The 25,185-nt window shown below is 44.3% G+C and overlaps 2 long non-coding RNA genes across 3 annotated transcripts in view; one reads left to right on the forward strand and one right to left on the reverse strand.

The window, feature by feature from the left end:
* Positions 1 to 25,185, reverse strand: part of LOC147122133 (uncharacterized) — a 242,336-nt gene that overhangs the window by 9,692 nt on the left and 207,459 nt on the right. For both annotated transcript variants that reach the window (XR_015077684.1, XR_015077682.1), the window contains exons 3-4: positions 17,091 to 17,165; positions 13,937 to 14,036 (exon numbers count right to left, since the gene is read on the reverse strand). This is a non-coding gene — a long non-coding RNA (uncharacterized LOC147122133). The remainder of the gene's footprint in view (positions 1 to 13,936; positions 14,037 to 17,090; positions 17,166 to 25,185) is intronic.
* LOC147122134 (uncharacterized) lies at positions 6,369 to 18,574 on the forward strand. The gene is made up of 2 exons (XR_015077685.1): positions 6,369 to 6,573; positions 16,158 to 18,574. It is a non-coding gene; the product is annotated as an uncharacterized LOC147122134 (long non-coding RNA).

Here is a 25,185-nt window from a genome sequence, read left to right on the forward strand (position 1 = left end):
GAAGGCAAATGGTATGTTGGCCTTCGTAGCAAGAGGGTTCGAGTACAAGAACAAGGATGTCTTACTGCAGTTGTACAGGGCCTTGGTGAGACCACACCTTGAGTATTGTGTGCAGTTTTGGTCACCTTACCGGAGGAAGGACGTTCTTGCCATGGAAGGAGTGCAGCGAAGATTCACCAGGCTGGTACCTGGGATGGCAGGAATGACGTATGAGGAGAGATTGTGTCGATTGGGCTTATTCTCACTGGAGTTTAGAAGATTGAGAGGGGATCTCATTGAAACCTATAAAATTCTGTCAGGCCTGGACAGACTAGATGCAGGAAGGATGTTTCTGATGGCCGGGGAGTCCAGAACCAGGGGTCATAGTCTAAGGATAAGGGGTAAGCCATTTAGGACTGAAATGAGGAGGAATTTCTTCATCCAGAGAGTGGTGAACCTGTGGAGTTCTCTGCCACAGAGGGCGGTGGAGGCCAGTTCATTAAGTATATTCAAGAAAGAGTTGGATATATTTCTTAAGGCTAAACGGATCAAGGGATATGGGGAGAAGGCAGGGACCGGGTACTGAATTTGGATGATCAGCCATGATCTCATTGAATGGCCTACTCCTGCTCCTATCTTCTATGTATCTATGAGACGATAACATTTCATTAGGTTTGGTCCTAAATATTTTTCGTTGTTGTGAGGGAATGGTTTTAATGTGCCCAGCAGGGACCTTGGCTGAATAAGAGAAACAGATCCTGCAAGCACATACATCAAGGGGTAGCATTTCATTCATGGTGGTAACTTTGATTGGAAGCTCAGCAAGCTAATGCTTGGCACAGAAATGTGGGAGGGGTCAGTTACTGTCTTTGTCTCTCACTCTCTCATTAGTGAGAGTTAGTCTGGGAACAGAGGAACTCCAGGCTGAGGTTCAAATGGATACATAGAGGAAACCATGACCGGTTAGCATAGAAAAAGCTAGCATAATACTGAGTTTTACGTGAAATATGGTACATGGAGCATTAGGAAATTATGCATCTCACTGGAAAATTGTATTCTATTCATCCATGTATTCAAAATAAACCAGTTTGCTGGTGCCTCATCACTAGAATGCTTTTCAGTTTGAATTGCATAAAGATAGAAGTGGTGGCATATAAAAGATCATATTACCTAGCACACACAAAGTTCCATGTTAAGACCTTCAGGTCACAGTATCACTTACCCAGCTGGACAGTAAAAGTGTGCTCCAGATCATATGGGGCATGAGATCCACTTATGAAAGCTACCGGGGGTACTGAGCCCAAGAGAATATTTAGTGCAAGACCGTGAAAATGGTGACATAGGCCTGGAGGAGTAGCCTGCCAGCATTGATGGTGACTCAGAACAGAGCAATACTTACAACATGCTATATCAACATTTGCAAGCATTGCAAGACACCCTTTTAATATCTGTTCTTTCACCATCTTCCTGTTCTGCTGAACTCCTGGAAATGCTTCAATTGTAGTTGGCTTCCTAGTGATTTTGCAAACAATGTTTGGTTTTAATTCTACATAAATGTTCACAATAGATTCTGATGCCAATAAATATAGAAAAAGAATCAGGAAAAAACCCCAAAAAAAGACAAAACCAAAAGTTAAAAACCATTGAAAAAAATGAAGTCAAACATGGAACTTTCCTCTATGCCCATTCCAGCTGGCATGAGAAGAGTGCTTAGTGTGATCTTAAGTGGACTAGTGTCTCAGTAGTAAGACTTTCACCTCAGAGTTAGAAGATTGTAGGATCAAGCCCCACTTCAGAGACTCGAATACACAATCTAGGCTGACATTTCAGTGCAGTACTGAGGGTGTACTGCACTGTCAGAGGTGCCGTCTTTCAGGTGAGATGCTAAACTGAGGCCTCATCTGCCCTCTCAGGTGGACGTAAAAGATACCATAATATTATTTGAAGAGCAGGGGAAGTCTCCCGGTGTCCTAACCAACATTTATCTCTCAACCAACACCTAAAAAAACCTAAGTAATTTTACTTGCTCAGTCACCATAACGTTATGGACCTGATAATATTAATGGGGGTGCTATGCCAGAGATAGCACATTTCTGTTGACAAAATAAGATGGCATAATTCCAAATCTAATAAATGTATAATATATATTATTGTATTGACATTTTTGGCTGTAGTGTGTTTGTCCAGTATACATTAACCTTACTTCCTGTGTCATGATTTTTCAGTCACAATTTGTCAACATTTATAAGGAGTCACTTCTGTTCATTTATAAATAAACACTTGGCTGCCACATCATATGTCTTCTTTAATATAAAATGTTGCATTCCTAATAACACAAGGTGGCACTGGTGTACCTCCCAGTTTGCTCTCCAAGGTCCTCTACCTCTGTTGTTCAACACAACTCAAGACATCAACTGAAAGAATATTAATAAAATCCAATTTTTAAATTTAACATATCTTCATCCAATCTAGCCATTTAAATACCCTGCTCACAGCAAAATACTTTCTGTCCAACTCTCACAAAATAACTCCCAGTACTGCTCTACCCCACTCCTCTCAACTAGCTGCAAGCCCCGTGTCTGGCCAATCTGCCATACTTCTCTCAAATCCAGTCCTCAGGCTACCCAGTTCTTGCTCTCCCTGCTGAGCTGCTTCTTCATCACTTTTCCAGCCTTGTTCTCAGAAGTGCTTATAGCGCTATAAATAATTCTATTTATAGCACTGCAAATTGCTGGTTTCCTAATGTTAAAAACCCTATGAAGAGCTCATTGGGGGTTGGGGTGCTCAGCTTTTTGCATAAGGCTATTGGGGTAGGGGCAGGTGATTGGGGTTAACAACAGTAAGTGGCTAAAAGGCATAGGGAGCTGATCAGGAAGGTTATGGGCTAAGAGACTGCAGAGGATTGTGCCTCAGGCGCTGGAGGTTAGGGGCAGGAAATGGGGAAAGACGGAGGTGGACAGCGAGAAAAATGAGCATTAGGACAATAATAAAGCAGTAAGGTGCTAGGAGGATGTAGGACGTGCATGGGTAGTGCAAAAGGAAAGGGCTCAAGGAAAAGATATGAGCAAAAGGATGGGGCGGGGGAATCAAAGAGTGTAGGGGGCTGTGAGTGGAAAGGGATAGAAGGAAGTGGTCAGAAATAGCTTTGTCAATGATTAAGACCTCAGGTTCAAAGATGATAAGAAGCTGCAAGAGATAATAAGGTCAAGAGGTTAGCCAAGTGATTAAATATGAAGATTACATTTAAGGGAGGATAGGGAAGTGGTGAAATTCAAGGAGAGGGGGCAGAGAATTGATGTGTAAATCATCAAGAATGAGAATTCATAGTACAGAATTTGAAGGAAGAGGGAGGAATTCTCAGCAAGGAAATTGGCAGCGTGCTTGGAAGGATGGTAAACCATGAGGTTTTTCAATGAGAAGCATAGGGGGTGGAAAATGATGAGGTGTTTAGAAGGAAGAAAAAGACTCAGAAGAATAATTAGACGCATCAAGGAGACACTTACTGGTGATATCCACACTACCGCCATGGCGATTAGGGTGGCACAGATGGTGAAAAGGAGGCTTCAGTAATTGCAATCCCAAACTTGAGCTGCAGACCATGCTGGAGTTAATTAATTCCAACTCTCAAGTTTCAGTATTCACAGTGAATGTTATGGTAAGGGATAAATTATGAAGAGGAAAACACCCGTGCACAATTCACCGAGTTGTTATTAGCTTACATGCACCTTTAATTCCAAACATTTATATTTGATCCTTGCAGTAATACAAAAACATTTAAGCTTATCCTTGACTTCTCCCTTCACTTGATAGTTTGAATCGGCACCGTCCCCTACAAGGCCAAGATATAATTTCTGAGGTTTGGTGCCCAAAACTGAACACAGCGCTCCAGATGAGGTCTGACCAAGGCACTGTACAACTGAAGCATCACTTCCTCACTTTTGTATTTTAACCCTCAAGATAAAGGCAAACATTCCATTAGCCTTTTTGATTACTTTTTTGTACCTGCTGTTAGTGATCTGTGCTTTGTTCTGCCGCAACTCCTAGTCTCTTCCATTAGGAAAACATTCCAATTTGTCTTTCTGGGATCCAAAATGGATGACAATACACTTCCCCACATTGATCTCTATCGGCCCATTCACTTAGTCTGTCTATGTCCCTTTTTAACATCACTCAAATTGTGGCCTAATCCATTACCTTGTATAAATTTATTACATCTTTGGTTTTGTACTTTGTCTTATTTATAAAACCCAAAATGCTATTGGACTTTTCCCTCTGCGTATTTCCATTGAGTTAGGGTTATATAAATGCAAGTTGTTGTTACTGCTGTTCGTCAAACCATGATCTCCTGACTCAGAGGGAAGACAAACTCTTCAACCAATAATAAGGCACAAGGGAGGCAGCATTTGACCCCCATCCCAATACTGACCCTAACCACCAGATACCCTAAAATACCCCAAGCCCTACACTCCAAAGCTAATTCGAATCCTGACTAACCACCCCGAACCTAGGTATTGACCATGATCCAAAGCTCCAACCTAAAGTACTCCAACCCTAATCCTAGTCCTGACCCGAACCACCCCAAACTTTGACCTGGACTTACTCTCTTCCCCTGATCCAGAATGTGCCCACAACCCCAACTCTTAATGCTAAAACCTGCTGGATATTCAACGGCCATTAATTGTTTTCATCAAATACATGAAACTCATGGAATGTAAAAATGATCAGAATTTCAAGAGATAAATAAGATACCACAAAATTCAACATTTATTAAACATCTTTCTGCTAAAAGTAGTTGGAAGTTTATTTTAATTATTCCAGAACTTATTTAGCTCAATACAAGAGTACGTTATAAAATAGTTAACAAAAAAAAATGCTGCATCATATATATTTCTTTTAAAAAAACAGCAATATTACACTCGAACACAATGCCAACTCTCAACTATACAAAGGCTGATAAAGGCTTATAAAAAAGTAAATACCAAAACCAAACAAGAAAGCTTCAAAATCTACTACAGCAGACAGTGGCAACGTCCTTAAACCAAAAGCACTTATTATTTTAGTTAGAAAACAGTGCAGTAAGGCAGGACCATTTGTCAACGTTAACCCACACTGTTACAAATAAAAAAATATTACAGCACTCATCTAGTCTGGGAATTCTGAAAATAAAAATAATACTTCTGTCAGTTGCCTACACACAATGCACTATTTCCCTCCATAAACATCCTGTTTAGTAATTTTACAGCATAATACCTCTGTAGTTACAGTCTGTCATACAGAACTGAAATGACAAGAACAGGTATGACTAATGGTAAATTGTATTAGCTATTACTTTACTGTTCGTACATTCTAGCTAACTGTAAACTTCAATGTAATGTTGATTTGTTCAAAAATATATTTCAGGATGGATATGAGAGAAAGAATATTGAGTGCATAGAGGAACAATTTATCAACAGGACTTTAACTGGAATTTTTCCTCAAGATTTAATCAGAAAAGAGAAAAGAGGCAGATTTTCTCAAGCTGCTTCCTATGAAGTGCTGACAATGGTTTTTTTTTGCAAGCATTAAGGTGGAAGGTTGAATCAGCATCAGCAAACCTAAATAAGTGGCCATTAGCTTCCCTTCCCCAATTCCATAGACACCATTAAAACCAAGCCACCTCAAGTCTTTGATGTGACACTATAGGGCGGACCTTCTTCAGTTACAATTTTAAAACCAAGTCAGATGGGAGAAAAGAGAGGGAAGCTGAACTTTAAAAAAAAAAGGCAATAACGGTTAATTCTTGCTAGAGGTCTCACATAACAGTGAATTGACAACAACAATTTATATTTAAACTAGCTGAAGTGCCCGGCGGTGCCGAGGCTTTTTCGAGGGCATGTTGTTGTTGGAAGAGAGAGAGAGAGAGCGACTGGGGGGAAGAGAGAGAGCGACTGGGGGGAAGAGAGGGAGGGGAGGGGTGGGGGGAAGAGAGGGAGGGGAGGGGAGGGGGGAAGGAAGGGAGGGAGGGGGGAAGGGAGGGCAGGGGGGAGGGGAAGGGAGGGCGGGGAGGGAGGGGAAGGGGGAGGGCGGGGGGGAGGAAGGGAGGGCGGGGGGGGAAGGGGAGGGGGGATGGAGGGCAGGGGGGGAGGGAGGGCAGGGACCCCCCCCCCCCCCTCCGGAGGTGAAGACCGCCGATTGCGCGCGCAGCAGGAGCTGAGACGCAGCGTCTCTCTCGGCCGGCGGGCCCGGTTGCCAGGGCAACCGTGACGCTGACCAAGCCAGAGAGAGAGAGACGCCGCGTCTCAGCTGCTCCTGCTGCGCGCGCGGCCCCCCCCCCCCCGAGGGTCGCGGCCGCCCCCCCTCCCCCCGAGGGTCGCGGCCGCCCCCCCTCCCCCCGAGGTGAAGACCGCCGATTGCGCCCGTTGCCAGGGTAACGCTGGACGCTCAGCAAGCCCCGGCAGAGAGACACGTCTCAGCTCCTGCTGCGCGCGCACCCTAGCGGCGCTGGGCTGAGGCTCCGCCCTCCAGCCTTCGAGTGGGGCCGGGAGGTGCCTAGCTCGGGCGTGGGTACGGAGGAGACGCCGAGGCTTCTAGGCCTACCTGGAAAAACGGGGAAAGGTAGGAAAATTAATGAGATTAGATAAGTTCATTACTTTCTAAATCATTTTTTTTTAAAACAATATGTGTTTTAAAAGCAACGTTTTTTTTTAAGACGCAGAAAGCGGGAAAAAGAAAGGAAAAGTTTGGAATCAAGATGGCGGCGACTCACCTCGGTTCAGAACGATAAAGAATTTTTTTTTTGACACCGAGCCATATAAGATGTTAGAGCAGATGACCAAGAGCTTAGTCGAAGAGGTAGGTTTTAAGGAGCATCTTAAAGGAGGAAAGAGAAGTGGAGAGGCAGAGATTTATAGAGAGAATTCCAGAGCTTAGGACCTAGGCAGCTGAAGGCACGGTCACCAATGGTGGAGCATTTAAAATAGGAGATGTTCAAAAGACCAAAATAGGTGGAGGAGATTACAGAGATAAGGAGGGACAGGGTAATGGAGGAATTTGAAAACAAGGATGAAAATTTTAAAATTGAGGCGTTGCTTAACTGGGAACCAATGTAGGTCAGCAAGCACAGGGGAGATGGGTGAACGGGACTTGGTGCAAGTTAACACACAGGCGGCAGAGTTTTGGATGACCTCAAGTTTATGGAGGGTAGAACTAGGAGGCTGGTCAGGAGTGAATTGGAATAGTCAAGACTAGAGATGATAAAAGCATGGATGAGGATTTCAGCAGCAGATAAGTTGAGGCAAGGGCGGAGACGGGCGATATTACGAAGGTGGAAATGGGCAGTCTCAGTGATAGAACCCTTTATGTGGTAGGAAGCTCAATTCGTGATCAAATGATAGACAATACAAATCTTTTGGGTACACAACAAGTCTACCATTGCATCGGTCTCCTTCCCAGATTGGTAATGCCATTCCGTAGGTTGAGAGAACATTTCTAAGATTAAATAACTTCAGGCTGGATTATATCTCTGCGTGTCCATGCACCAGGTAGTTCAACATCTGATCTGTCTTGAAGTAGTCACATCTGGGTGGCAAAGCCACAAGTCCATGAGGAGATCGCAGCCCTCACAGAGTTTCTACTCAGGTACGTTGAAGGGCTATGGGGAAAGAGCAGGGGAGTGGAACTAATTGGATAGCTCTTTTAAAGAACCGGCACAGACATGAGGGAACGAATAGCCTCATTGGTGACCATACCTTCATCCATCTAGGCCCTAAACTCTGGCATTCCTGGCCTAAACATCTTCGCATCTCTCACCTCCTTTAAGACCCTTCTTAAAACCTACCTCTTTGACCGAACTTTTAATCACCCACCTTAATATCCTAATTTGGCTCTGTGTTCATTTTGTGTCCGATTACACTCCTGTGAAGCACCTTGTCATGGGAACATCATTACCTCCAAGTTCTCCTCCAAGTCACACAATATCCTGACTAATATATATCGCTGTTTCTTCATTGCTCCTGGTTCAACATCCTGGAATTCCCTACCTAATATCATTATGGGAACATCACTACAAGGACTACAGCAGTTCAAGGAGAAGGCCCACTGTCACTTTCTCAGGGAAACTAGAGATAGGTAATAAATGCAACCATGCTAATTGTCACCTGCATTCACGTAACAAAAAAAAATGATGCCGATGTTTTCTGTTTTCTTGAAAAAGTTGGGAAATGCACTGAAGCCTTTGAGCCGATATGGACAAAAACCTGAGGCCGTTGGAGTACAATAAACTGTCATGTTCGGACAACAAGGATGCAAGACATCTGATTTTATAAATCCCTTCTCAGTCTCCCTCCCTCTGCCCCTCACCACCCCAGACCCCCCCAACATTTGCAACTTCCTCCAGCCCTACTGCCAGCACATGCCCTTTTGTCTTCCAACTTCATGATCCTGCACCCTGGAACCCTTTACCTACACCCTTTTGCTGCAGTACCTCGCACCTAACCCTCAACAGCCTCCTCAAATCCTACATCTTCAACCTACCTCCTACTACTTTTTGGTATCCATTTCACCACATTAAGTACCTTGGGACATTTTAATATGTTAAAGGCCCCTTATACGTGCAAGTCGTTGTACACATCCAGCACCATGAATACTCTGCTGCATATAGTGCAATGCTGAAATCCCTTGGCACTGAATGATGTTGACATAGTGCTGTCTGATGCACTTGCTTAGACCGATGAAAACTACAATGCTGCAGCAGTCACTATATACTTGCTTTGGTCTAATTTAATTAAAATGCTCATGGATGTAATGAGGTCGTAAATGAAAGTTATATATGTATGCATTGCCAACCAAGAGCAATATTACACATCAGCATAGAAACTGAAAGGCTTCAATAATGTGGGTATAAGAAGGTTGCTTAAAACACTTTTTCGTTGTAGATTACTGTGCTGAAAAAGTGTGGTAAACACATTGTAAAAGGGTACATTGGTAAATACTTAGTGTGTTGACAGGTACTATTACAGCCCCTTTCCACGTATAATGGATGATTGCGCTATATTGGTCCTAAAATTGAAACCTAACAGGATTTTCACTTGCTATCCAGAAAAGCTGACAGAATAATTTTACGAGTCTACGCAGCTGTTGAGAGTCTCACCCATCAGCAGCACATATTAGAAATCCGAATTTCCTGCCCGCCCACCCGCCGCTATCCCCCCCACCCCCATTAATGATCAGTAATTAGTTGTCAAGGTTCCCCATGCTCAGCAGATTCAGAAAATTACCCCAGATATCTATTTTTACACTGGAACACACAATTTATAGGTTACACATGACCAATAAAATGTGGATACTATTTTATAGAGCTATTAGTTTGAAGCAATGATATGCAATTAGTGTTTTCCCGGCACTTAAACCTACAGGATGTTTTGCTTTCTCTTTTAATTGGTCTGTATTCTACCCTGAACTCAATTCATAATTTACTTTTTCATTCCCGAGTTTGCTTATTGCTTTGAGAATTGCACGAATGTAAAAATAGATAAAAGAATGAGCCCCCACTAGCAAATAAATTATTTGCAGTTGTACTCTGCTTTCATTATTACCTCTTATTTTACAAAAAAGGATAACAGATATGCATCATCTGAATAATTGTATACAATAATGCAATCATTTTATTGCTGATTTGTAAAGTTCTTTTGAAATAGTTGAAAAATAAAGTTAATGCTCCGTGCCCCTGGAATTTCTACTATTTTAGACAAATAATGAACTACTGAAAAAGCAATTCTAAATAAATTAGTTTTGAAGATACAAGATTTCAAAATAATAAAAATCACATTTTAATTATAGATCAATTCTGGTAGAATACAAAAAAATAATCAAGAAGTGATCGAGAAGAAGGAATGTTTAGATCAAAGGTCACACAGTTTTAATTAATAAAATATGGAAACTGTTTCAACTGTAATGAAGCACCAAAGAATTAAGTTCATTGCAAGTCTGGTACCACTGGCCTACTTCTGTGCTCTTAAAAAACAGCCATATACATTATGCCCTACAAACAAATTATTTGAAATGGTATCACATTAAATTGTGTAAAGGTTCAGCAATTTTAGAGAAATCTAAATTCTAGGAAAGGCAAACCAACGATAGAATTCACATAGATGTAATGAAGTCATATATATAGGTGCCGAACACTTCGAGTCTCTTCGCCGGGAGCAAGCGGAAGCCAATCCAAGCACCCCACCCACCCGCCCCTTCAACCACTGTCTGCCCCACCTGTGACAGAGACTGTGCATTGGACTCATCAGTCACCTGCGAACTCATTTTTAATGTGGAAGCAAGTCATCCTCGGTTCCAAGGGACTGCCTAAGAAGAAATGTAATTACGTCATATATTGATGTTAAAGTTATCTATGCATGCATTGCCAACCAAGAACAATACCACATATCAGCCTGCAAACTAAAAGAAAAAGTACTTTTATAAATTAAACCACTGACTTTTATTTTCTTAAAGCAAACAATACTATAAACTAAACAGAACACATACTATAGTATTGTAAATATAAGATTTAACTTTGCAGCCTAGTACAAAGGGATATAACTGTCCTCGGGATTAAACATGATCATAAGAAATAAGAGCCGTAAGGCCCCTCGAGCCTGCTCCGATCAAACTTCATTTTTAAATCTCTCCCTAATTAAAAGTATTATCCATATTGATATCCATTCAAATCAGAATACTTTATTTGTTAACCTTTTAAAATACCATAAATTCCAGATCATAAATTCACAGCCTACTATTTTTTACACTAGCCAGTCAACTAGCAAAAGATCATTCGGATTGGTGCTTAAGTCACACTTTCTACTGTGCAGGTCTAAAAAACAACAGGTAAGTGAGACTTAAGCAGATTATACAGTAGTTTGAGATTATATTTGATATAAAAATAAACAAATCCATTTACACCAAAACGTATTAATTCTGAATATTCAATCAAGAAAATGAATTATAGTATCTTAGCAGCACAAAGCAAGACTACTATGCAGTTGTGAATTTCCATACATTTTACCACTGTTAGCATCGAATATAAACAAGGAAGAGGAATGTAGTTGTACTTAACTGCCTTCATAGCCATGTTTTATAAAAGGAACAAATAAAACTAGTGGAATTACCAATGATAACTTACTTATATTGATCTATTGAACAAGAAATAGTTTCACTCTGATGATTGAAAACAAATCAAATTACAGAATATAATATTGATTGCCAGCATCCAACTCTATCATTCAGCTCTCAAAATAGGTTAATAGGTATTGAATAGATGAATGAAGCTTCATGTATTAAATATTTAAAAAGGTCTTGCCTAACTGATTTTTATAAATCAAATTATAAATTGCGGCTGTATTAACATTGTACAGAAGAGGTTTAAAAGTACATGGTTCCCTTGAAGAGCTAATGTGATTGTACTTTAATATTTTCATTCAGAACTTACTAATAGTAACTGTGATCATCAAGTGTTGGATTTCTTTACTTTCAGGACAATTAAAGCCAAACTCTTAAGCCCAGAGTTTAATCCCCTGCATCAGGCAAGAACGGGGCGTGCAAAGGTTCAAACTGGGCAGAGTACTTACCTCCCCGCTGGCATCGCACTTCCTTCAGCTCCAATTTTTACTCTTAGGTTTTGGAAGGCAAGAGGCTCATAAGTTTTCAAAAGACGGGGTCCGATAATGTCATTTGAACCCTCACATACCCTTAATCCTGGGCTGTCCGTCTGAGGTTATGTGCTGGACCTGCCAGAGGAAACTGGTATCAGGCGGACTGGGGTCAGAATAGACCTAGGAAGGTAAGGTTCTCAACATTTTTTGATGGTTTCCTTGTGGACCAGGAGAAGCAGGAGTGCTCCTTACAGGCCTCACAAGGAAACTTTGAGCATCCCCTGCTCCAGTCTTCCCCCAACTGCAATACCTCTGGAACGCCCACTGACCCATTTATCTTACACTGAAGACTGTTCCCCCAGGTACCCAGTGGCAGCCTCCGCCACCCAAAATCCTTCTCCTGCCCGCCAGCTAGGTAGTGATTCTGACAAGAATTGGGTGGAAGCCTCACTTAAAAAGTGGAAATGAGGCTGGGGGTTTAAAATGGCCCAGATGTCTCACTGGCATGCTTGTGCAAGCATGTCACTCATCCCACGCCCAAGCTGCACACTCATGCCCCAAGTTAAAATCAAGTGGAAATTGGGCGAAATATAGTTTAAATGGAACAGGAGACTTACCCGCTGGCCTACTGCCCCAATTCTGCCAACTACAATTTTAAATTACAGGTGCCCAGGACACCAGCCCAAATTGTGGGGGTCCTTGTTTAAATATGAAAATCGGGTCCCAATGACTAATATTAATATTAGATCCTGTGGTTTCCCCCCCCCCCCCCCGCCCCCCCAGGCCAAACCTGCTGGAACAGGAGCTAGGGGCCAGAAATGGCCCAGCAAGCCTCCTCCAGACCCCACAAGGAAGCCTTGGGGCTCCCTTATCCCAAGCTTCCCTCTCCCTGGCCCGACACAATATCCTCCAGGGCCTGCCCCCCACCCCCAATCCCAACAACTACTTATTCCAGGGATCATTACACCAAGTACCCGGAGGCAGCCGGCTCATCATTCCCACCGGGTTCAGGTGGGAGTCTATCCTGAAGAATGTTAATGAGGCCCAGCCAAGAAAATGAGCTGGGCCTCCCGCTGTCGCTCCTGGACAGGCCAGCTGCTCGCTAGGAAGAGTTCCAGCCCGGGAGTTAAAATCGACCCCTGATAAAATAACAACCACGAAATTACAATGTTGATTTCATCAGAATCTGGGTTGGATTGAAAGCAGTATTATATAGTTCACTCTTAAGTGATAAAGGTCATCAGGGAGATATACATAAGCTCCTCAAGAGATGCACTTAAATTATTTATGTACTATTTTATTACTTTGTCAAAATCAAGATAAAATGAGAAAATATTCAACAAGATACCAGAATAGTTCAGAAAACAAAAGATCCTTTCCTGCAACCAATATTTTTTTTTAACACAATTGACCAAGCATGGTCAGATGTATTTATGCACATAAGTGACCATGCCTTGAAGTACTCAGATATTGAATTTCAAAGTAATCTAAAGAAAATTATTCCACTTGCTTGAGGCCAAACATTCACCATGCAGAGGGATTGATTAATTTTGCAGGGATTCTTGCAATGAATTGAACTATAGCATTTGGTTAAAGTTAGCTATTAAAAATAAAACTTTGAAGTTGCTATTTTTTCCTATATGGGCTTTAATTGCACTTCGATGACCTGCCTCTAAAGATTATTTCACTGCATGTAAAGGATTTGGTCTTTGTCACAAGATGATGTGCAGATAAAATAACTGATTGCATTAATTTGTTGCTTTATCAAGAAGCAGCTATTATTTTTTTCTAACTGAACGACAACAATGATGTGCCCCTCGTCACAGATGATCATTTCAGTCAAATTTTACCATAAATTGTATTTATGAGATAGCAAGTGGCGTGACTATGCAATTCAAATGTGAGCAGCTGTTTAGAAAATCTAGCACTTAATGCTGCCTCAGGCAAACCTATAGATACCAAATAAACAACTCAGTTGGGAAAAATATGACACTTTGTTTGATTGGACGACTGTCAGTCAAACAGTAAATGCAATAAGCACAAGCATGTTTTCATTCTGTTTTAGACCTGCGGGTTTAAAATTAAGCCCAAAATAAAACCATATTCAGCAAAATTTAGTTTTTTAGTGTCCAATAATAATGAATTATTATGAACTATTGTGGGGTCCATAAATCCCCACAACTATTCCAGTGTACAGTGGCCTACTGGGTAATTTCAAAAGTCATAAGTGTATATTGTGGATTACTTTTTGAGGGGTGATGGACAAGTAGAAATAAATACATATTCATAAACATGGAATTATTTTAAAGCCTTTTTTTTAATGTGGTTAAACAGATACTTACTGTAGTGGATCTGTTTGGACCTTGCCAACAGGCTCTTCCATCGTCATATTTCATTGCACTGTATTTGTTATCTTCTGGCCCAGCCCAGGAGTGCCATGTTCTGCCCAATGGTTAAAATAAAAACAATTTTATATTAATTGCAAATTTATGAAAAATAGGACCTGCAAGTAAGTTAGCACAAAGAATGATAGAAATACATTTTTCTCTTTCTTAGTTGCATGGAGTCTTACATGAACTGAACTTAAGCAGTCTCAACCCACAAAATTGTCCATTATTCAGCACAAACTGGCAATCTCATTCAGAGGCCAGAAAGATGGCTAGTACGGGAAGTGGAAAATGGACAAATTCAGAGTGGTCCAGCAAGGATATCCTCTGCACCATCATCCCTTTCGTCATTCAATCTCTCCTGCCTTCCATCCCATCTGGACCTTCCCTTTTGTTCTTTCCTCCCTTCCCTGCCTCCATACTTGCTTAAAATCTGTTACATCTATATTTTCCAATTCTGATGAAAGGTCATCAACCTGAAACGTTAACTCTGCTTCTCTGTCCACAGATGCTGTCTGACCTGCAGAGTATTTCCAGCATTTTCTGTTTTTATTTCAGATTTCCAGCATTTTCTGTTTTTATTTCAGATTTCCAGCATCCACAGTATTTTGCTTTTGTACTCTCTGGAATTGGGGTTACATGCTGCTTCTAATTAGGAAATGCCTGATGGTGACACTGGATGTTAACAATGAAAAATTGTCTTATCTGGAGGGCTACATTTTCTTCTATGAAGTATTTGAGTAAACTTCAACCCCTTCCTCCACCCGCCCCCGCCCCACCCCCACCCCACTTTTAATGCAATTGTATCCCTTGCTTTACCCCCTGGCCTGACATCATTGCAGCTGAGAAAATATACATAAATTTTGCTCCCAGAGATCGACATCATCTCTCCATTCAACACAACCTCAGGAAGGCAACTTGAGCGAAGTGATACTCAAACCTGCATCATCTAAACTCACTGCACTGTGCCACACAATGTGAAGAGATTTTCCTTCGACAGTACTGACAACCATCGTGTTAAACAGACACTCCAAAATTTGAAGAGCAAATATTCCACAAGCACATTCAAAGTTTGTTTTTACCAGTATAGTTTTATACAAACATTAATTAATATGTTCAATTAATTAACAGCTATGATGGGCCAAATGGCCTCCTTCTGCGCTGTAAGATTCTATGAATTATAATAAGTTAACGGTATCAGCCATGGCTCAGTGGTTGCACTCTTGCCTCTGAGTCAGAAGGTTGTGGGTTCCCAATGGAGTCCCATTCCAGAGACTTGAGTGCAAGATACAGGCCGACAACTCCAGAGCAGTATGGAGGGACTGCTGCACAGTCGGAGGTGCCGTCCTTCAGATTAGGCTTTAAACCGAGCCCCAGTCTGCCTTCTCAGATGGATGTATTTTGAAGAGCAGGGGAGTTCTGTCCGGTGTCCTGGTCAATATTTATCCCTCAACCAAAATCACTGAAACCCAAGATCATCTGGTCATTTTCTCATTGCTATTTGTGGGACCTTGCTGTGCGTAAAATTGGCTACCACATTTCCTACATTACATCAGTGACTACAGTTTAAAAGTACATAATTGGCTGTAAAATGTTTTGGGATGCCCTGAGGTCTTTATAAATACTGTACAAGTCTTTCTTTTTAACACATCTACAACTCTGATTGTGTTAAAAAAAACATTTTCAGAATGCTTTCTTCACCCAACAATAAAGGCATACTCTCATCAGTAACACTGAATCATGGCAGTTCTTTCATACTTTCCTAAGACCCGTAACTCACCATCCTGATGGGGTATTCAGTTTGTTGTATAACTGTTCTGCTCTCAATGGAATCTTAAACATGTCTTTAAATTAATTCTAGAAACATTACCTGCTATTATTAACCTTTATGTGTTATTTCACACAAAGTTAGCTTGAATTTTTTATGTGGGTGAATTGTCAATTCGATTGGCGGTAAACTTACTAATAATGTCACAAAATAATGATGAGAAGAAATCTTTGGTTCTGGTGACTTGGGCAATCAGTTTCATACACCAAATCACACAATTTAACAAACAGAACACACTAGTAATACAATCAGATGCACTCCCTTAAAAATAAACTGGGCATCAAGATTGGGCAGTTTCAAATAACTTTTGACCCGCTTTATCTAATAAAGTGCTTCTCTGTTTTCTAGGGTCTTCCTCATTCTTCAAACTCATGCATCCTCCATACACCAATAGTTACAATTGGAATATGAATATTTGAATCAGGGGATCTATGTGGCTGCAAGTTTGTCTTGATTCACAATGTCAGCATTTCAGGTGGAAAAGACTTTTTCACTGCTTGCAACATTTCAGGAGGCTCAGAGATGCTCTCAATACTCTGGATAGTGGGAATCGTGCTGGAAACTCCCGGCTGGTTGAAGAGCAGCTGCTGGACAGACCATAGGCAGCTGCAGTAGAGCCACAGAGGAGACTACCAAGGAGGGGGCAGCACAAAGGCATCCATACCCAACACAAAAGGTATACAGACCCAAAGTGGCGTACCTACAGTTTAATGAGGAGCAGTGTTTGAGGAGGCTGCGATTGCCCCATGTCATCTGTCACAGCAAGATCTCCACCGATGCATCTAAAAACCTGGGTGCCCTTGCATGTGCCATCCCTCACTGAATTATCAGCTACAACAACCACAGAAACTGACCAGAAAAAAAAGGAGCACTTGCTTTACGAGGTGCAACCTCACTTTAAATAGGTGCCAGGACAGCTGGAAATACCATCCTCCTAATAGGGGGCTGGCTCATCAGAGTTGGAAAATGTGTGGGCAGCTCGCCAATGAGACTGAAATGAGATCTGACCATCAAAATTGGTCAGGCCTCTCGTGGAACCCATCAGGTGGGCAGCCCACTCACCCGACAGCCAAACAGCACCCAAAGTGAAAAATCAATCCCACAGATTTCAAAATGGCTCATTTTTGGAAGTGGCCATAAATTAGACAAGCAGCACTATGGATGAACAGCCATGCCAGGCAAAATCACATTTACCAAAAATAGAGAAGCTAAATTTACTCCAAAAAAATTAGTTTCACGAGACAAAAAATTTCCCCAGATACAATATTAACTATTACTTACCCCAGGTTAGTTTCACTCCCACCTCGGTTCAGTTGCTGTACGATTTGTTCAAATGGACAAAGTCTGTAAACATACCTTAACAGAGAGAGGCTGGACTTGAACACATTTGCAAATTAAAAACACACGATACAAGTCAATGATCAAGATATAGATAATGGGCCAGATTTTGCTGAAAAAAATAACGGCGTCTGAACGACGTATGCAGTTATTGATGTGCAAATCAACCAGCAACTTGTAGCAAGGAAGAGATACTCCATGAATTGCAATTCACCACAAATTACTGACCGATTTGCACTGCTCCGCCATTAGCTTTGCGAAAACGGCATCTCGTCCTTAACCTCCCCATGATTTTCATGAACTTGTTGCATTTGCACATTAATTGTCCATTAAACACGCACAGAAAGTGAAGTCTAGTAATTAATAGCGCAAGTACCCTTTTAATGACAGGATAATTATTAATGACTGCTAATCAACCTCTCTTGCCCAGAAATTGAACAATTATAAGTGTTGAGTCTCATTCCTTCAGGTTGTGATTGTTTTTGGAGATTTAAAAAAGTCAAATTTTACATGAAATTTTTTTTTCCTACTTTTCCTTTCTGTCTCTTATTTCTCTCTCTTAATTCTATCTTTCTTTCCCTCTCTTTATTTCTCTTTCTGTACCTGACTTGACATTGAATTCATCCACTCTGGTTCACCCTCCTTCTCAGTCCTTCCTCTGTTTATTTCTCAATTCTTTAATCTCATTGATTAAGCAGATACACTATATACTGTCCCATTGTTCACCAAGGTCCCAGCTGCCCTCGCTGCACCGTTATCAGGTCGCACTTTCAGCAACTGTGTACGCAAAAAATTTAAGAACCTAAACGTGCATGAACAAGTCTAACTAATGGGGCACGCGGAGAGATGTTCTGCTCCAGCAAAATCTGGCCCAATAAAACTTTCTACAGTCTACTCCTGATAATTCAGTCATATTTTTGTTTAATTTAAATTTTGCATAAGTTAATTTTTTAATGTAAATAAAGCAGCAAAATGGGAATTTAAAGCTAAAAAAATTTAGATCACAAGGTACTTATGGATGATGAAGGCCATTCGGCCCATCTTAATTAATCCATTCAGAAAGACCATATACTCTCCCCACTGCTGCATATAATTTTTTTCTGAAATTACTTGAGATTTTACACCTTCACTACTCTATCTTGAAATTCATTCCATGTGTTGATTATTCTTAGTGAGGAAGAATTTAATATCAGTTTTACATTTTCCTTTTACTAGTTTGAAATTGTATCTCTTTGTCTTACTCTCAGTTTAAATTGAAATAGTATTCTGGATTTATCATTTCCATTCCCTTAACTATCTTATACACCTCTATAAAATTACATCTTTCCAATCTATTTCAACACCACTCGTGGAATAGGTGTGTCACCAATTTTCCTTCCTATGTATAGTAATTCACATTTGTTTGTATTAAATTTCATCTGACATTGCTTCATTCTCTCATATATTCTGTTCAACTCATTCTGTAATTTCAGTGCTGGTTCCTTAATTTCTGCTACCTCTGATAGTTTGATATCATCTACAAATTTGACCAATTTTGTGCTAAAATTGATACTTTAAATTACGCAACTTTAAATTAGGAGTAGGAGGCTGTATAGTTTAACAGACAATTTTTTTTGAAATCCAGGAAAGCTGAATCTGTTTATTTCAGAATGACAAAACCAGAGTTACATAAACGAGTTCTGACGAAAGGTCATCAACCTGAAACGTCAACTTTGTTTCTCTCGCCACAGATGCTGCCTGACCTGAGAATTTCCAGCATTTTCTGTTTTTATTTCAGATTTCCAGCATCCACAGTATTTTGCTTTTATATAAACCTTTCTCGCATAAAAAGAGGTTCATAATAACATAACAAAAGTCAAGGCAACAGAAGGCCATTCTCAAAGGTGCACGATCTGCTCCTAACCCAGTTCACAGAGATACTGTACCCCATCTAACTCTCCACTCTTTCACAGAGACACTTACTTGTCCTCCAACCCACTCAGTTCATACTGGTACTCTTTATCTGCTCCCACCAACCTGGCACTCCTGTTCTCCTCCAACTGTGTTAAGCTGGTATCCTTCTTCCTTCCCCCACTGAGTTCATAGTGGAATTCTTTGCCCCTCCCCACAGTTCATGCTGGCACTCTTCCTCCTCATTTCAATTAATGCTGATATTCTCCTTCCGACCCCATTCCAAAGCGCGCCTCCCAATTTCTCCTCGCTTTCTCCCTAAAGCACCATTACCAGCTACTGCCCTCTTCCCTCTCCTTTCACTGCCATCCATTCTCTCGCCTCCCATTTCAATGCCATCCAAATCCCTCCCCAACCCCACATCTATTTGAATCGGGTGGTTAATGCACTGGAACTAGTCCTCGTTTCCACTCGGTGTATTTTCCTGCGTAATGGACTCAGAAGAAGTGACACGACAGTTAGGGGGGCGGGAGGGAGGGGGACGAGAGGGAGGGGGTTCAGGGGTCTCCGAGGGGGGGGCGGAGTCTCCGAGGGGGGGCGGAGTCTCCGAGGGGGGGCGGAGTCTCCGAGGGGGGGCGGAGTCTCCGAGGGGGGGCGGAGTCTCCGAGGGGGGCGGAGTCTCCGAGGGGGTGAGAGTGCGGTGAGGGGGTCAGGAGGGGGTCAAGAGGGGGTAGAGGTGAGGGGGCGATGGGGGCGAGAGGGGGGAGGAGCGAGAGGGGGAGGGGTGAGGGAGTGGGGCGAGGGAGGGAGAGGGGCGAGGGAGGGAGGGGGCGCGGGAGGGAAGGGGCGCGGGAGGGGAGAGGATGCACGAGGGGGAGAGGGAGAGAAAGAGAGTCTAGCTGTGCTGATCATGGCTAGCAAATGCTGATAGTTGGCATTGATGAATAGGGAATATAAAAATTTTTGTTCTTGAAAGTTTTGCAGTGCTCCTTTTAAAAGGTTTTCATCCCTACAGCACATTCCAAATATAATCCGTCACTGAATGTACCTGGATTGGCTGTTCGATTTAAACAGCATTCCTAACTACACTAAAATGCAATGACCTGTAAAATCTTTCTGTTTGCATATCTCATTGCATATTCATTCTGTGATTGTATCTAAATTTAAAATGTTCACACTTGTACCCCAATGCCAAGTGTAATTTTTTTATGCATGGCCACTTCTACTTCCGCATAGGCTGTTGCCTAGCAACAGATGATCCCACACCATAGGGCCCTGCCATTAGTAGAAGCAAATTGACCACAGGAGGACCAATCTAGCATGAAAAACAGTTGCTGCTCAGAGTTTCCCCCAAGCAGGATTACCTAATCAAGAATGGCCTCCTCAAAATGTGATCCAAATAGTTTGGTTTTGGGTTCCCCCAGTTGCATAAGCCGAACAATTATGTAGAAAAAATATTGCTTGTTTAAAAATTCAAAGACGGGGGAAAGAAAATTTACTCATTTGTTACTTCATAGCATTTGCCAAACATATATGCAAATTCATCATTTTGCCCAAAATCGATGGAAAGCTCTGTGGTAAACCACTGTTATAGTTATCACTGTATATTGTTCTCACTGTTCTCACTGTCACATCACTACACGAGGTCGCCTCTTGTCGCACTGTTATACCTGGGCTGACCACCTCCGACTCCGCCCATTACCTGCCCAGGTATAAAGGTAGCTGACTGGCTAGTATTCCTCCCTGTTGGATCGGATCACCCACGAGGGTGGGCTCTGTTATTTAGCCAATAAAAACCTTCAGTTACGTTCTTAACTCGTCGCCTTTTATTGGACTAATTGATAGGCATATCAATTTTATTGGCTAAATTTTAAAGATGTCTGATAATGAACAGCAACAGCAAGGAGCTCACCCAGCAGCACAGCAACAGCAGCCTCCAGACAACGGGCCACACCAGCCGGCTTGGCTGCAAGCCTTGAAACCACCATACCTGGATCTAAACCCACAGGCACCAAACTCAGCCAACGACTTCAAACACTGGCTGGACTGCTTCGAATCGTACCTGGAGGAAGCCGTCGTCCCTCAGAGATCCAAACTAAGAGTCCTGAAAGCCCAAGCGAGCCCGAGAGTATATACACTCATCCAGGACATGACTACGTATGACGACGCCATCAACCTACTGAAACAGCAGTACCGGAGCCCGGTAAACTACATGTACACTAGGCATCTCTTAAGATCTCGCCAGCAACAGCCAGGAGAATCGATAGCTGAATTTTCACGAGCGCTGAGACAACTCGGCAGGAACTGTGACTTTAAAGCGGTGACGGCTACTGCGAACATGGAAGACAATGTCCGCGACGCCTTGGTGAGAGGCCTACGTTCCGACTACACACGGCAAAGACTGCTTGAAGCTAAGGACATAGACCTGGACAAGGCCGAAGCCCTCGCCCTCACCCTAGAGGCCACCCAGCAAGACCAGGAAGCGTTTGCCAGGTACTATTCGCGACCCTGGGACTCGGGCCCGACCCCCACCCCACCACCCTTCACAGCGCTGCCCCCGGGACCTACCTCAGCGTCTGCATCACGGATCCGACCGGGCCCGCTAGCCCCGGTACCGGCCCCGACATCAGGCAACCCCGATCGGGCCGCTGGCTGCTTCTTTTGCGGCCAGAAGCATCCGAGGTCGCGCTGCCCAGCCAAAAACTCGACCTGCAAAACCTGCCTCAAGAAAGGCCACTTCTCCAAGGCCTGCAGAAGCAAATCCTCAGAAGCCAGCAGTGCCTCATGCGAACCCTGGGGGCGGCCATCTTTGTGCGGGGCAGCCGAAGCCTGCAGAGCCTCATGGGAAAACCAGGGGCGGCCATCTTTGTGCGGGGCAGCCGAAGCCTGCAGAGCCTCATGGGAAAACCAGGGGCGGCCATCTTTGTGCGGGGCAGCCGAAGCCTGCAGAGCCTCATGGGAACAGCAGGGGCGGCCATCTTTGTGCGGGGCAAACGATTTAAACAGAGCCTCATGTGAACTACGGGGGCCGCCATCTTCGCCGCCATCTTGTCATGACAACGACGCGCTCATCTACACCCTAGCTTCCGTGACCCTGGATCAAGCCCGCCCGCACCACCTGGCCAGCTCAATGATGGACATCAAAGTCAACGGCCACGCCACGACCTGCCTGTTCGACAGCGGAAGCACGGAGAGCTTCATCCACCCAGACACGGTGAGCCACTACTCCCTCCCCGTCCTGCCAACGCGCAGCCGCATCTCGATGGCATCGAGGTCGCACGCCACAGACATCAGCGGCTACTGTGTCGTGACATTGTCGGTTAAAGGGACAGAGTATAAAAATTTTAAACTCCTCGTACTCCCCCAGCTGTGCGCTGCCGTCATACTAGGGCTGGACTTCCAATCCCACCTCCAAAGTGTAACCCTAGCATACGGTGGACCCCTCCCCCCACTCACAGTCGACAACCAGCGAAAGTTAAACCGCCCACCGCGTAACACCTGCAGCCTATCCACCCTCAAGGTACCGCCACCTTCCCTGTTCGCTAACCTCACCCCCGACTGCAAACCTGTCGCTACTAAGAGCAGGCGGTACAGCGCTGGGGACAGAGCCTTCATTAGCTCTGAGGTGCAGCGACTCCTGAAAGAGGGCATTATTGAGGGGAGCAGCAGCCCCTGGCGTGCCCAGGTGGTGGTAGTCAAGACCGGCGACAAAAATCGCCTGGTTATCGACTACAGCCAGACCATAAACAGATACACCCAGCTGGACGCATACCCCCTCCCCCGCATATCGGACATGGTCAATGAGATTGCACAATACCGCGTATTCTCGACCATCGACCTCAAGTCGGCCTACCACCAACTCCCCATCAGCCCGGAGGACAGCCAGTACACCGCCTTCGAGGCGAATGGCCGCCTCTACCAATTCCTTAGGGTCCCCTTTGGTGTCACCAACGGGGTCTCGGTTTTCCAACGGGAGATGGACCGGATGGTTGACCAGAACGGACTACAGGCCACTTTCCCCTATCTCGATAACGTCACCATCTGCGGCCGCAACCGGCAGGACCATGACGTGAATCTGGAGAAATTCCTCCGTACGGCCCAACGGCTGAACCTCACCTACAATAAGGAGAAATGCGTGTTTAACACAGCGCGCCTTGCCATCCTTGGCTGTGTAGTAGAGAACGGAGTCATCGGCCCCGACCCCGAAAGAATGCGCCCCCTCATGGAGCTACCCCTCCCCCACTGTCCAAAAGCACTTAGGAGAACCCTGGGGCTTTTCGCCTACTATGCCCAATGGGTACCCAATTATGCGGACAAAGCCAGACCCCTCCTGAAAACCACATCCTTCCCCCTCACGGAAGAGGCGTGCGCGGCCTTCTCCCTCATTAAGGGAGACATAGCCAAGGCCACAATGCACGCAGTGGATGAGTCAATCCCCTTCCAAGTGGAGAGCGATGCATCCGACTTCGCCCTAGCCGCTACCCTTAACCAGGAGGGTAGGCCGGTAGCCTTCTTCTCAAGGACCCTACAGGGCCCCGAGACCCGACACTCGTCGGTCGAGAAGGAAGCCCAGGCAATTGTGGAGGCAGTACGGCGCTGGAGGCACTACTTGGCAGGCAAACGATTTACCCTCCTCACCGACCAACGCTCGGTTGCCTTCATGTTTAATAACAAGCTGAGGGGCAAGATCAAGAACGACAAAATCTTGAGGTGGAGAATCGAGCTTTCCACCTATGATTATGAGATCTTGTACCGGCCCGGTAAACTGAACGACCCCCCTGATGCTCTTTCACGCATTACATGCGCCAGCGCGCAAAGTGATAGACTTCAGACCCTCCACAATGACCTCTGCCACCCCGGAGTCACCAGACTCTACCATTTCATTAAGGCCCGCAACCTGCCATACTCCATCGAGGAGGTCAGGACCATGACCAGGAACTGCCAGATCTGTGCTGAGTGCAAACCGCACTTCTATAAGCCGGACAGAGCAAGCCTGATCAAGGCCACCCGCCCCTTCGAGCGTCTGAGCGTCGACTTCAAGGGGCCCCTACCGTCATCCGACCGTAATGTGTACTTCCTCAACATCGTTGATGAGTACTCCCGTTTCCCCTTTGCCTTCCCCTGCCCAGACATGACCAGTAACACGGTCATTAAATGCCTGAACAAACTCTTCGCCTTGTTCGGGTTCCCGAACTATATACATAGTGACCGGGGCGCCTCCTTCATGAGCGAGGAACTCCGTCAGTTCCTATTGGAGAGGGGTATTGCAGCAAGCAGGACCACCAGCTACAACCCCCGAGGGAACGGCCAGGTGGAAAGAGAGAACGCGATGGTATGGAAGGCCACCCTCTTAGCCTTAAAGTCTAAGGGCCTCCCAACCTCCCGCTGGCAAGAGGTCCTCCCGATTGCGCTGCACTCCATCCGGTCACTACTTTGCACTGCCATTAACACCACCCCCCATGCTCGAATGTTTGTCTTCCCCAGGAAGTCGACTACGGGAACCACCCTACCAACCTGGCTGACCTCTCCGGGACCCGTCTTGCTGCGAAAGCACGTGAGGGCCCATAAAACGGACCCCCTGGTCGAGAAGGTGAACCTCCTGCACGCCAACCCCCAGTACGCCTATGTGGCTTACCCAGACGGACGGGAGGACACTGTCTCCTTACGAGACCTCGCACCCTCACCCCCCCCTCCCAACCCCCCGAGTCCAGCCGAGGTAGACGGCATGCCGGAACCCCACGAGCCTTTGCCGACTACGCAGACACCAGCTTTAACACCGGATAATGTAACACCGCCGCTGCGACGATCGGAGAGGCTAACGAAGCCTCCGGACAGACTGACATACCAGAGCTGGTAATACACTTCACCCCGCCGGACTCTAATCTAAACAAGGGGTGAATGTGGTAAACCACTGTTATAGTTATCACTGTATATTGTTCTCACTGTTCTCACTGTCACATCACTACACGAGGTCGCCTCTTGTCGCACTGTTATACCTGGGCTGACCACCTCCGACTCCGCCCATTACCTGCCCAGGTATAAAGGTAGCTGACTGGCTAGTATTCCTCCCTGTTGGATCGGATCACCCACGAGGGTGGGCTCTGTTATTTAGCCAATAAAAACCTTCAGTTACGTTCTTAACTCGTCG

The sequence above is a fragment of the Somniosus microcephalus genome, chromosome 3 (assembly GCF_052327205.1).
Source record: "Somniosus microcephalus isolate GS21.2 chromosome 3, FLI_Smic_1.0, whole genome shotgun sequence".
Taxonomy (NCBI): domain Eukaryota; kingdom Metazoa; phylum Chordata; class Chondrichthyes; order Squaliformes; family Somniosidae; genus Somniosus; species Somniosus microcephalus.